The 14,233-nt window shown below is 53.9% G+C and overlaps 1 protein-coding gene across 1 annotated transcript in view; it reads left to right on the forward strand.

Moving 5' to 3' along the window:
- Positions 1 to 10,900: 10,900 nt before the first annotated feature.
- Positions 10,901 to 14,233, forward strand: part of TMOD2 (tropomodulin 2) — a 35,073-nt gene continuing 31,740 nt past the window's right edge. The window contains exon 1 of the mRNA XM_029070915.2: positions 10,901 to 10,996. The gene's annotated coding sequence lies outside the window, so the exon portion shown is untranslated. The remainder of the gene's footprint in view (positions 10,997 to 14,233) is intronic.

The following is a 14,233-nucleotide window of genomic DNA, read 5'->3' on the forward strand; positions in this document are numbered from 1 at the left end:
CTTAGTACAGTGCTCTGCAATAGTAAGCGCTCAATAAATACTATTGAATGTACCGGCTGAGGGAAGTGACCACGGAGTGTGGGAGGGCAGGAGGGAGTCGGGAGGGTGAGGAAGTCGCTGATGATCGCAGAGTCTTGTCATTCCGTCACCTCTTCCACCTTCCGCTCCCACACGCAGTTTTGACTTGAGGTTGCCCACCCCTCTTTGCACTGGTTCTGGATACAAGCGCCGCTATTTCCTGGCTTCCAAGGCCGGAAAATTCAAATCTGTTCTTGCTCTTCTGCCGATCCAGGGGTACATCGCTTAAGGAATGATGGAAAAACCCAAACTGAAAGGTTAAATTACACATAATGTCCATTTAAGCCCCAGGCCAAGGCGGGGGGCGATTTTCCTGAGCCCCTGCGGTAAGGGAAGGGTGACGAGATGCCCTTAAGACTGTTGGGAAGCGGCACTTCCTTAGGACTCGGGACCTCACGTCGTCTTCCCTCGGCCCACTTCCAGGCTGCCATAACTGCAGTTGGGACCGCTGTTAACGTTGGGCTCTGAGCTGAGGAATCTGAAACTCTGCTCCTCCAGTCCCAGGCCCCGGGCCTGGTTAACCGTCCCGAGGGCCCGGGGCTAATGGATCTGGCGGGAGCTCTTCCTATATTTACTGCTATTGTTTTTGTCTGTCTGTCTTCCCCGATTAGACTGTAAGCCCATCAGTGGTCAGGGATTGTCTCTATCTGTTGCCGAATTGTACATTCAAAGCACTTAGTACAGTGCTCTGCACATGGTAAGCGCTCAATAAATACTATTGAATGAATGAATATAACCCGGCCTGGCTCCCGCCCACCGCCACCCTCTCCGCCAGGCTCCCCGGGGCCGGCCACATGTGGCTTCGGTCTTCTGGTCAGCAGCGAGGCCTTGGGGTTGGAGCACGGGCCTGGCAGTCTCCAAGACTTGGGTTCTAATCCTGGCTCCACCCCTGGTCTGCTGGATGGCTTTGCGCAAGTCACTTCACTTCTCTGTGCCTCAGTTTGCCTCATCTGTAAAACGGGGATGAAGCCCGTGAGCCCTCCGTGGGACACCGTGATTACCTTGTATCCACCCCACCGCTTTGCACGTAGTAAGCGCTTAACAAATGCCATCATTATTATTATTACGTGCCAGGCACTGTACCAAACACCGGAGTAGGGGCAAGCAAATTGGGTTGGACACAGTCCCTTCCCGCACAGGGCTCACAGAAGCAGCGTGGCTCAGCGGAAAGAGCCCGGGCTTGGGAGTCAGAAGTCATGGGTTTGAATCCCGGCTCTGCCATTTGTCAGCGGTGTGACTGTGGGCAAGTCACTTCACTTCTCTGGGCCTCAGTGACCTCATCCGTAAAATGGGGATTAAGACTGTGAGCCTCACGTGGGACAACCTGATTACCCTGTATCTCCCCCAGCGCTTAGAACAGTGCTCTGCACATAGTAAGCGCTTCACAAATACCAACACTGTTATTATTTTTTTACAGATGGGGTAACTGAGACCCAGTGAAGTGACTTACCCAAGGCCCACAGCAGACAGGTCGAGGAGCTGGCATTAGAACCCAGGACCTCCCCACTCCCAGGCCAGGGCTTTATCCACCAGGCCACGCCGCTTCTCGAGCTCTGTGTGCCAAGCACTTGGGAGAGAACACTTAGAGCAGACACATGCCCTGCTCACAGTGAGCTTATAGTCTACAGTCCCTCACCACCAAGTGTTTGGGGGAACAGAAACTGTCAAATCTGAGAAGTCCCCCTTCCCGATTTACCAAAACTGAGCAGAATTAGACAAAGAGCTGTGGTTCCCATGATTTTCCCCCCAAGCTATCTCCGGCAGCAGGATGGGGCTGCAGGGAGGGGAGAGGGTCCCGCCGTAGGGGGAGGGACTGATTGGAGTGATCTGGCCAGGCTTGGGGGTGGTTTTTTTCTTGGGTGGGATTTCAGTAAGACTGGGAATTCATAAACCTGGGAGGCCACACTCTGGGCTGTTTGGGATGTCGGAGGAGGATCCCTCAACCTAGGGGTCCCAAGTTTTCAGCTCTAACAGGATCAATCTGGCCCTGCGTTGTGCCTTATTGCTTAAAAATTGTATTTATGTCGTCTTTTGTCTCATCTTTCCTAGTGGGTCTGTACCTTATTGCTCAAAAATGGTATTTATTTAATCTTTTGTCTCATTTTTCCTTGTGGGTCTATCACTCTCCCCCATCCCTCATTCTTACACCGTGAGCCCTTGGGGGAAATTCTCATCCAAGTCTTTTCCCCAGTGCTTGGGATAGTCCTGTGCACGTAGTAGGCCCTTGAGAAGCAGCACGGCCCAGTGGCTAGAGCACGGGCCTGGGAGTCAGAAGGATCTGGGTTCTAATTCCGGCCCCGCCACGTGTCTGCTCTGTGACCTTGCCTCAGTTACCTCATCTGTCAAATGGGGATTAAGACAGCGAGTCCCCTGCGGGACAGGGACCACGTCCAACCCAATTTGCTTATATCCACCCCGGTGCTTAGTACAGTGTCCTGCACATAGTAAGCACTTAACAAATACCACAACTGTTGTTGTTATTATTGTTGCTCACTATCAGGACTGTTTACTTCACACCACAGTAAGAGTTCAAGGACAGTGGGGTGGAAAGAGCGATTTTCAGGCTTTTTTCCCGGACAGGCAGGGCTGTCCAGAGTCCAGTAGCCACAGGAGCGACAATCACAGCATTCAACAACGTGCGGAGGCCACGCTACCACTGTTCCTGCTCTTCCCACCCTGCTCGGGCAAAGCCCGGTGGGAGCAGAGCTCGGGATGACACGGGAGGCGGGCGGCAGTCGATCCATCAATTAGTCGGCGGTACTGACTGAGCACTTACTGCGGGCAGAGCACTGTACTGAGCACTTGGGAGAGCTGGTAGACAAGATCCGGGCCCATGAGGAGCTTTCAGGCTAGGTGGTGAGGCAGACGTTACAATAAATTAGAGACGGTTAGCTGCATAAGCGCCGTGGGGCGGAGGGAGGGGTGACTACTGAAACGTAGTGCATGGGTGATGCAGAAGGAAGGGCTAAGACAGGGGAGTGAGGACATAGGGAAGATCGCGCGGAGAGATGTGATTTGAGTAGGGTTTTGAAGATGGAGAGAGGTAGGCTGTCATTCATTTGTTCATTCGATCTTATTTATTGAGCGCTTACTGTGTGCCGAGCACATCAACCCCTGGAGATCCAGTGGGGAGGGAGGGCCAAGACATGCTGCCTCCTCCCAATTTTCCCCATTTTCTCCCTCCTCACCGCCCCCCAAACACCCCCGAACACATCCCGAAGCCTTGTGGGAAAGGCTACCAGATCTGTAAAGCAGAATCAATAATAATAATAATATACGGTATTTGTTAAGCACTTACTATGTGCCAGGCACCATTCTAAGCGCTGGGGTAGAAACAAGGTAATTCGGTTGGACCCAGTCCCTGCTCCACACGGGGCTCACAGTCTTTATCTTCACTTTACAGATGAGGGAACTGAAGTGAAGCGACTTGCCCAAGGTCACACAGCAGACAGGTGGCGGGGCGGGATTAGAACCCATGGCCTTCTGACTCCCAGTCTTGTGTTCTATCCACTACGCCACGCTGCTTCTCTAAAAAAAGAAGTAATTATAATAATAATGGCATGTGTTGAGCACTTACTATGCGCCAGACACTGTACTAAGCACAGGGGTGGGATAAAAGGCAATCCGGTTGGACACAGTCCCTGTCCCACGTAAAGACTCCCAGTCTCAATCCCCATTGTACGGATGGGGGAACTGAGGCCCAGAGAAGTTCATTCAATAGTATTTATTGAGCACTTACTATGTGCAGAGCACTGTACTAAGCGCTTGGGATGAACAAGTCGGCCAAGGTCACACAGCAGACCGGTGGCAGAGGAGGGATTAGAACTCATGACCTTCTTACTCCCAGGCCTCTGCTCTATCTGTTACCCATGAGGAGACTCACCTGTGTGAGGCTTCGACCTCTGCTCACTTTCGGCATCTCCAGGCAGCATCTTAATGAATCCTGTTGTTATTAGTCTTAATAATAACAACAACAACAGTAATAATAATGGTCATTATAATGATATGAGTAATCACGAGTATATAATCATTATAACTGTGGAACGTGTTTAAGGGTTTACCGATACACTAAGCACTGGGGTGGATGCAAGATAGCTGTTAGACAAATTCCCTAGCCCCACATGGAGTTCTCAGTCCAAGTAGGAGGGAGAAAAGGTATTTAACATTATTATCATCGCTTCTGTTAAGTGTTCACTACGTGTCGGGCACCGTTCTACCCGCTGGGGTAGATGCACGTTAATCTGGTCGGATACAGTCCCCGTCTCACATGGGGCTCACGGACTCAGGAGGAGGAAGGGCAGGTATTTAATCCCCGTTTCAGAGCTGAGCTCTAGATTTTAAACTCATTCCGGGCAGGGGAACACGCCTACCAACTGTTTTATGACTTAGCAGAGTACTCGGCATACAGGACGTGCTCAGTAAATACCGTTAACGGATTGAGAGATGAGGGAACTGAGGCACGGAGAAGTTAAGTGACTTGCCCAAGGTCACCCCAGGCAAGTGGCAGAGCCAGGATTAGAACCCAGGTCTCCTGTGCTCTTTCCACTAGGCCGCACTGCTTCCCTGTGTGAGATGGGCCGGGGTGTGCATTCCTCACCTACGCCAGAGAGGAATCCAATTCCAAGAGGTGATAACGAGGATCCGGGCCACACCACAGTCCTTTCCCCACCTTCCCCGGCACCTAGGAGGCTCCCAGCCTTTTCCTTCAAGTCTTGTCCCCAAACCTTTCTTTTCACTTTGGCCCCCTTGCCTTTTCTTTCAAGTACTGTTCCCTAAATCTTCTCTTTCCAGTTTTGCTCTCCTTTCCTTTTCTTTCAAGCCCTGTCCCCCAACTGGGCCCTTTAACTGGGCCCTAGCCCCTTGGACTGGGAGGAAAAACTCCACCTAAGAAGTCAGGGGGATATTTGGTGCCCTCTAAGTGTGCAATCAAGGATCAATTTCAATTTATAGATTAGCTATTTGACCCAGGCCATCTTGACCAACACTTTGTAGCTCAGAGAATCCATTCAACTGTTTGCTCCGAATCAACATCACGTCTACTATCATTTAATCCAGGCAGAAAACACCTAGTGAATAAGGGGTGGGGATCTGAAATAATATTTATATCCTCTATTTATTTGGCTCCTGTAAACTTTAGGTATTGAACACCTGGTAACTGCCCTCATCCAGAGAGAAAACTGCGGTCTCTCTCCCTCTCTCATATGTCTCTTTCCATCTCCCTCTCTCTCACACAAATAATAACAATGGTACCTGTTAAGCGCTTACTATGTGCCAAGCACTGTTCTAAGCACTGGGGTAGCTACAAGGTGATCAGGTTGTCCCACTGGGACCCATAAACTTAATCCCCATTTTCCAGATGAGGCAACTGAGGCACAGAGAAGTGAAGTGACTTACCCAAAGTCACACAGCTGATCAGTGGCAGAGCCGGAATTAGAACCCACGACCTCTGACTCCCAACCCGGGCTCTTCCCACTAAGCCACTCTGCTTCTCGCACACACACTCACTCACTCACGCATGCTCTCATGAGACCCAGTTACCAAATCCTTACCCCAAAAGTTTTTACAAGGGGCAAAAAAAAATACAGGAAACTCAATTCAGGCTCCCTGCACGCTAATTAGAAGGAACCTACTTCTCCCTAGCCCGACACCCAAATTTTGTTGTTGTCGTCGTCTTATGCTGTCGAGTCGTGTCCGACCCACAGCGACACCACGGACACATCTCTCCCAGACGCCCCACTTCCATCTGCAATCGTTCTGGTAGTGGATCCAGAGAGTTTTCTTGGTAAAAATACGGAAGCGGTTTCCCATCGCCTCCTTCCATGCAGTAAATTTGAGTCTTTGCCCTTGATTCTCTCCCGGGCCGCCGCTGCCCAGGACAAGAGAGTTTTGACTTGTAGCCGATTGCCTTCCACTCGCTGGCCACTGCCCAACCTAGGAATGGAGTGGGTATTTCTCTGCTTGACTCTCCCTCCCGTAGTCGAGACTGGTAGCGTATTGGAAACTCTCCAGGTGCGACCCTGAGAGGTGACTTGAATTTTAGGGTAGGTTTACTTTTTTAGCAAAGGCAGATTAATAGCCTAAAATAGTAAAATCAGGAGAAACAGCAAGCATCATCTAATAAAATGAAGCAGCATGGCTCAGTGGAAAGAGCATGGGCTTGGGAATCAGAGGTCAGGGGTTCGAATCCCAGCTCCGCTGCTTTTCAGCTGTGTGGCTTTGGGCAAGTCACTTCACTTCTCTGTGTCTCAGGTACCTCATCTGGAAAATGGGGATTAAGACTTTGAGCCCCGCGTGGGACCTGATTATCCTGTATCTACCCCAGCGCTTAGAACAGTGCTGGGCACGTAGTAAGTGCTTAACAAATACCCACATTGTTATTATTATTGATATCCAACTGGACCTTTACTCGCCAGATAAAAAAGTCTGAAAATAATTGATATATGATGAGAATAAATACGCTGACTCCCCTCAGGGATAGGAACAGAAGGACACGACTGGAGTACCCATAGAAAATGCTCACAGTACTAGGGAAATGTATGATATTCCCACTGGAAATGAATCATGAAGTTGCCATTTCGATCATTTCATCACTGCCTTCAGGAGCCGCACAGAGACTGAGTTAGCTGAGTTAGTACATGCGAAATCAGTGAACCAAAAAAAACTCATAGATGCGAAAGAAGAGGTGGAACTCGATGCATTATATCTACATGTACAACTGAAATGCAGTTTACTCACCATTCAAGTGGGTGCTCCTAAAATATATACCACATCAGATTAGGAGCGATGGGATGGTCTCCCATCATTATGGGTTAGTACTAAAATTAGTAATAATAGTATTTTCTATTTGTATAAAACATGTATTTTTTCCCCCAATACTTTCACATGCTATTTTATGCCCCAAACATTCTTACGAGGGAAAGAGAGGGAGAAGAGATGAGAATGATTATTCCCATTGTATAGATGAGAAAATGATCATAATGATCACGGTATTTGTGAAGTGCTTACTGCATGCCAGGCACTGTAATAAAACTGAGGCTCCCAGGGGTGATAACTCAGGTAAAATCACCCAGCGGGTAAGCGGCAGGGTTGGAACAAGAAGCCAGGTCTTCCATCTTCCAGCCCCGTACTCTTTTAACTAGCCCTCCCCTCCGGCTCCACCACCAAGAGATTTTTTCCTAAAAAAGCGTGTCGTTAGCCGTGCTCCAGCAGACTACCTCTCAATCAATCAACGGTATTTATTGAGTACTTACTATGTGCACTCGGGAGGGCTTGATACAACCGAATTAGCGGAAACGTCCCCTGCCCATAATGAGCTTACAGTCTAGAGGCGGAGACAGGCATTCATATGAATAAATCATTTGTAATATATTATTTAAAGATACGTACACAGGTACTGTGGGGTTGGAGGTAGGGTGAATATCAAATGTCCAGAGGTCACAGATCCAAATGCATAGATAAGGCAGAAAGGAGAGCAAGACGGTGGGGTGGGGGGGGGGGAAGAGGGCCTAACTAATCAGGGAAGGCCTCATGGAGAAGGTGTGCTTGTGCTTTGAAGGTGGAGACAGCGGTGGTCTGGTATGGAGGAGGAGGGAGTTCCAGGCTAGGAGAGGATGTGGGAAAGGGGTCAGAGGTGAGATAGAGGAGACCAGGGCCCAGGGATTAAGCTGATGCTAGAAGAGCAGAGTGTGCAAGGTGAGCTGTAGTAGATTAGTGAAGTGAGGTAGGGTGGGGTGAGCCGATGGAGTATTTTACAGCCGATGGTCAGGGGTTTCTGCTTGATGCGGAGGTGAATGGGCAGCCAGTGGAGGTTCCTGAAGAGTGGGGAGAAATGGGCCCAACGTTTTTGTTGATGATAAACCATCTGCACGGCAAAGTGAAGTACGGGTTGGAGTGGGGCGAGACGGGAGGCCGGGAGGACGGCTAGGAGGCAGATGTTAGGCAGGGTAGGACCGACTTTTTTCAGCTACCAGTTGAAGTCTAACTGGAGATTTCAGGGAGGGAAGATCACCACCATTCACAAAAACTGAGCAGGTTCAGATGAAACGAGAATTTCTAAGAATTTGGCATTTCCAAAAAGAGAAACGACTTCAGTGGGTATTCATTTGCGGCGCGGTCTTAACCGTATCAATGTCGGAATTGTTTTTATTTCATTGTGAGAGCAGAAAATGGAGGAAATTTGAGAGCTCAGTGAGAAAGGGGAAGTGTTATCAAATGCTGAAAAGAGTACCATGTATAAAAGAATGTTACCTTTAAAAACCCTCCTCTCTACCTCTACTAATTTAAAACCATTTTAGAATTAAAGCAATAGGATCATTACTTTTCTTGAAAGACATTTGCTTTACACAGATTAATTTCTACTTTAAAGGAAAACATGAGGCACACACGAAATAATGATAACGATAGTATTCATTAAGCATTTATATGCTAAGCATTGGCATAGAAGTAGGACAGTCAGATCACGTGCGATTTCTATTCCACCCAGGGCTCACAATCTTAGTGGGAAGAAAAATAAGTATTTTTGCTCCTTTTTACAGATGGGAGAAATCTGATGAGATCAAATCAGCAGATGTCTTAATTCTGAAGAATAAAGTGTTTCATTTGTATTACAGATAATTAAGAGCATCCACAATCTTGGTGCAATTTCGAAATCTTGCCATTTTAAAAACTAAAGGCATTAGTTCTTTGGAGGGAGATTTCCTCGCTTTCCCTGCCACCCTTCATTGCTCCAAAATTAATGCATAATGAATTCATAAATTAAAACACAGGAATTAAAAATTAAAATCTCCTGAAAGCAAACTGCTAAGTTTCGGTCCTCCGTATTTCCAGAAGTCAACCCTTCAACAACCTCAGCGATTGAAATATCTCATTAAAGGTCGAGGTTGGGATCAGGGTTGGGGGATAAGGTTAGAAATTGGGGCCCGAAACTGCCTGGAAATCAGAGCTTTCATTTGTCAACTCTTGACCACGCGAGTTTGATTTTTGATATCGAAACATCCGTGTCTGGTTATAGCTGTGGCCCAGGCAGACTCTTGTTTTAAGTTCTAGGAAGGTTGGACAGTTGGAAGGCCAGAGTCAGCGTCCCGGCTTCCTCTGGCAAGATGGACGGAACGTTTCCCCAATAAAGTGCGAGGCCCGTGCTCCCACGGCCCTGTGGCAGAGCTGTGATGCTCCCCCTCATCTCAGAGAGCTGGGAATCGATCTCTCTCAGCTCAAGGAAAGGAGACCAGGGGTTGAGAGGGGAGGGGAAACCTTGGGAGGATTATGGCCTTTTAGGAAAGCCACCTGGGTTTCTCAGCCTCTGTCTGGTTGGCTTAGCTTGGTCTCCATCCTCTGGACTGGAAGCCTGTTGTGGGCAGAGACTGTGTCTACCAACTCACGGAGCAGCGTGGCCTAGAACACGGGTCTGGGAGTCGGAAGGACCTGGGTTCGGATCCCAGCTCCGCCACTTGTCTGCCGGGTGACCTTGGCAAATCACTTCACTTCTCTGTGCCTCATCTGTAAAACGGGGATTAAGACCGTGAACCCTACATGGGACGGGGACCGTGTCCAGCCCGATTAACTTGCGTCCACCCCGGCGCGTAGCACATTGCGGGCACATACTAAGTGCTTAACGGATATCATTTAAAGAAACGAAACAAAAAACCCCTCTATCGTCGTACTCTCCCAAACACTCAGTAGGGTTCTGCAGAGCGTAAGTGCTCAATAAATACGATCGATTGATTGATCGATCACCCCTTGGAAGGGGGCAGTCACATCCAGCGGGAATCTGAAGGGGCCGAGGGGGCTTTCTCACCCAGCTGCCATCGAGCCAGAGAGAAATGCCCTGCTCATCCTTGGACCTCTGACCATCCTAGGCCCCGCACCTTTTTGGGGTGAGAAATTTTTGTGGGTGGAGGCGTTTGTGGAGCCGGCCAGGAGGGCCGGGGCCGGGGTACCCGCGGGTGGGGCCAAGAGGGGGAGACCCAGTTAGGCCAGTTCAGCCCGGCTGGGGCGAGGTCGGTGCCGGGACGGAAGCCCGAGAGCCGCAGTGCCCACCGCCCTGCCCCTCGAAAAGGCTCCTGGCACCTCCGGCCTGCCGCCACCTGCCCTGGGCCGGGCCTGTCCCCCCGCCCCACTCCCTGCCTCCCCCTTCCCCTTCGTCTCTGTTCCCTCCTCCCCCTTCCCCGCTGGTCCCCGCATCTCTCTCCCCCTTCCCCCTGCTCCCCCATTTCTCTCCCCCTCCCCCTTCCTCTCGTCTCCCCCTCCTCTCTGCTCTTCCCCCCTCCCTCTCTGCTCCCTCCTCCCCCTTGCTCCCCATCCCTCTCCCCCTCCCTCTCTGCTCTCCCTCCTCTCTCCCCCTCCCTCTCTACTCCCTCCTCCCCCCCCCGCTCCCCCATCTCTCTCCCCCCTCCCTCTCTGCTCTTCCCTCCTCTCTGCTCCCTCCTCCCCTCCCCCACGCTCCCCCATCTCTCCCCCTTCTCCCCCTGCCCCTCCCTCTCTGCTCCCTCCTCCCCCTTCCCCCCTGCTCCCCCATCTCTCTCCCTCTTCCCCTCCCCCTGCCCCTCCCTCTCTGCTCCCTCCTCCCCCTTCCTCCCTGCTCCCCCTCCTCTCTGCCCCTCCCTCTCTGCTCCCTCCTCCCCCTTCCCCCCTGCTTCCCCATCTCTCTCCCTCTCCCCCCCGCCCCTCCCTCTCTGCTCCCTCCTCTCCCTTCCCTCTCCCCCCTCCACCTGTCTCCCCCTCCTCTCTTCCCCTCCCTCTTTGCTTCCTCCTCTCCTTTCCCCCCCCTCCCTCCCTGCTCCCTCCTCCCTCCCCTCTCCTCCCTCCCCGCTCCTCCCGCCCGCTCGGTGTGGCCGCCCCTCCGCCTCGGCCCCGGCCCCGGCCCCGGCCCCGATCCGTCCCCGCCGGGCCCGAGGAGCGGCCAGAGGGAGCGGACAGCCGGGTAAGGGGGACGAAGCATCCCCGCCGGGGGCGGCGGCTGGCTGAGCGGCTGGAGGCCCTGCTGCGGCGGCCCCCGGCCCGCTCCTGCCGCAGCCCCCGCCCCCTCCCCTCCCCGGGACCCCCAGAGGCCCGGGCCACGCCCGCCCGGGGGTGGGGGGAGCACGGGCCGGGATGGGGGGGGGGGGATGTTCCGGGGGATGCCCAGGGCCGACCAGGGTGGGGGCGTGGACCAGGATGCGGGGGTGGGGGGATATGCCCCGGCCAGGGTGGGGACGTGGTCCAGGTCGGGTCGGGGGGATGCTCCGGGGGATGCCCCGGGCCGGCCAGGGTGGGGACGTGGACCAGGTCGGGTGGGAGGATGCTCCGGGCCGGCCGGGGTGGAGACGTGGACCAGGTCGGGTGGGGGGATGCGCCGGGCAGAGTGGGGACATGGACCGGATGGGGGGGGGCGGGGGGGATGCTCCGGGCCGGCCAAGGTGGACATGGACCAGGTCGGGTGGGGGGATGCTCCGGGCCGGGCAGGGTGGGGTCGTAGACCAGGATGGATGGGGGGGATGCCCCGGGCGGGGTGGGGCCGTGGACCAGGTCGGGGTGGGGGGATGCTCCGGGACCGGGGGGAACGGGAACCGGAGGGAGGACCGAGCCAGAGGATTGATCGGGGTTCGGGGGCCCAGGGCGGCGGCACCCGGGCACGCGTCCGAGGACCGACGGGAGCCTCGCGGGCGGGCCCGGCCCCCCACGACACCCCCCTTCTTCTTCCTTCTTCTCTCCCCACCCCGGTCTCCAGGACGGAGGAGGCTGGGGAAGGGGCTGGGTCTGCCCTGGGGAGCGCTCACTCCAAAGCGGCATCACTATATGCATATATATATATATATGGCATCTGTTAATTGCTTACTATGTGCCGAGCACTGTTCTAAGCGCTGGAGCAGATACGAGGTGGTCGGGCTGTCCCACGTGGGGCTCGCAATCTTCATCCCCATTTTACAGATGAGGTGACTGAGGCCCAGGGGGGTTGAGCGACTTGCTCGAGGTCACGAGACCCGGCCTCTTGGAAAAATGGGGTCCCCCCATTCTCCGGGAGTTGGAGTTTTTTTCCGTGTCACCATCTTTCTCCATCCTCCCTCTCCCCATTAATAATAACGACGGTATTTGTTAAAGCGCTTACTGTGCGCCCGGCACCGTTCTAAGCGCCGGGAGAGATACGAGGTTATCAGGTTGTCCCACTCGGGGCTCACGGTCTCGATCCCCGTTTTACAGATGAGGTAACAGAGAGGTTGAGGCACTTGCCCAAAGTCACTCAGCTGACAAGGCGGCAGTCGGGATTAGAACCCACAACCTCTGACTCCCAAGTCCGAGCTCTTTCCACTGAGCCACATCCCCCAATTCTCCCCCGCCGTGTGTCTGGAGTCCCTCGTGGGCTGGGGCCGGGCACGGCCTGCTCCCTAGTGCCCAGCGCCGACCTTGGCGCGCCGGACTGAGTTTGATCCCCCCCACTGTAAATGACGACGAAGACCACCCCCCAAAATGGAGGGGGTCGCAGATAGATCCTTCCGGGCCCTCGGAGCCTGCGGCTGCAGGTGAATTATCCGCCTGGTTTCTCGGGTTGGTTGGGTGACCGGGGCCTCGCGGCTGGGGCTCTGGGATCACCTGGGATGAGCGCATTTGAGAACCGCCGGAAGGGAAGACTAGAAGGCCCGAAAGCCGACAAACAGGGGTTGGGGGCTTGTGTGGCAAATTCTGCTCCCTCTGCCCGTGGTCACCTGAGAAACCTGCGGACGGGGGAGAGGGAAGGAAGGGAGGATGAGGGAGACCCGGAGGAGGCTGAGGAAGGGGCTGAGCCGGAATGCTGGGATCGGGTCCCCTCCGAGACCATGAGGGAGGAGAAGAGTAAGGCTGAAGGGGGAGGCTGGGGGTGGAGGTTCCCTCTGTGAGCGGGAGGGAGGGGGAGAGTGAGGCTGAGCGGGAAGGCTGGGCGACGACTCCCTCCGGGGCCATGAGGAAAGGAGAGAGGCTGAGCAGGGACTGGGGTGAGGCTCCCTCCATGGCTTTGAGGAAAGGAGAGCGGAGGCTGGGCAAGGGAGCCTGGGCACGGAGGCCCCCTCGGTGAGCGTGAGGAAGGGGGAGACTCGGACGAGGTCCCCTTCGAGACCATGACGTAGGAGGAGAGTACGGCCGACGAGGGAGAGCATGAGGAAGAGGGGAATAAGGCTGAGCGGGGAGGCTGGGGTGAGGCTCCCTCCCTGGCCATGTGGAAGGGGGGAAAGTAGGGCTGAGCAGAGATGCTGGGGTGAGGCTCTTTCTAAGACCCCGAGGAAGGGAGAGGGGAAGGCTGACCAGGGAGACGAGGCCATGAGAAAAGGGGAGAGGAAGGCCAAGCAGAGTGGCCTAGCGAAACACTTTCTCCCGCTGCGGGTGACACAGAGCGTACAGCTCCCCCTCGCCCTGGACAGAGCCTGCTATCTCTGCCTGGCGGGTGAGGGAGGAAGGAGATATAGAAGGGCCGGAGAAATTCTGCTCCTCTTCTCCCGTAGCTGCAGTGTGTCTGTTTAGCTTGGGGACCCTCTGAGCCCCTCCTGGAGACGACGCAAGCCTGCAGCTGTTTCCCTGTTTTAGATGATAATAATAATGATGGTATTTGTTTAGGCGCGCTTACTGTGTGCCAGGGACTGTACAGAGTGCTCAGGTGGATATAAGCACTCCCCCCGATTAGACCGTAAGCCCGTCAAACGGCAGGGACTGTCTCTATCTGTTGCCGACTTGTTCATTCCAAGCGCTTAGTACAGTGCTCTGCACATAGTAAGCGCTCAATAAATACTATTGAATGAATATAAGCAAATCGTTTGGGCACTGCTTCATCCCCCTTTTACAGATGAGGCAACTGAGGCACAGAGAAGTGAAGTGACTTGCCCAGGGCTAGATAGCAGACAAGTCACTTCACTTGTTTCCTTGGCCTTTCTAGGCTGACCTGGGACCCTTTAGACTATCCGGGACACGCATCGATCTGGATTCGAATCCCCCGGGGACCCAGCCTGGGACTCGCCCCGCTCCGCTGGTCGCGCTCCCGGACACCCCCACCCCACTGCCGGAGCCAGGGCCGGTCTGCCAGTCTCTTGGAGGATCCCCAGGTTCACTTTTTCCTACGTCTTGGCCAAGGAGACGTTCGTTACCTGCCAGGTTGGACTCTCCTCCTCCCTCCTGCCACCACGAGCCAGGCAGATGCTGAGGTTGCCAGCCTATG

This window comes from Ornithorhynchus anatinus, chromosome 8 (genome assembly GCF_004115215.2).
Source record: "Ornithorhynchus anatinus isolate Pmale09 chromosome 8, mOrnAna1.pri.v4, whole genome shotgun sequence".
NCBI classification, from domain to species: domain Eukaryota; kingdom Metazoa; phylum Chordata; class Mammalia; order Monotremata; family Ornithorhynchidae; genus Ornithorhynchus; species Ornithorhynchus anatinus.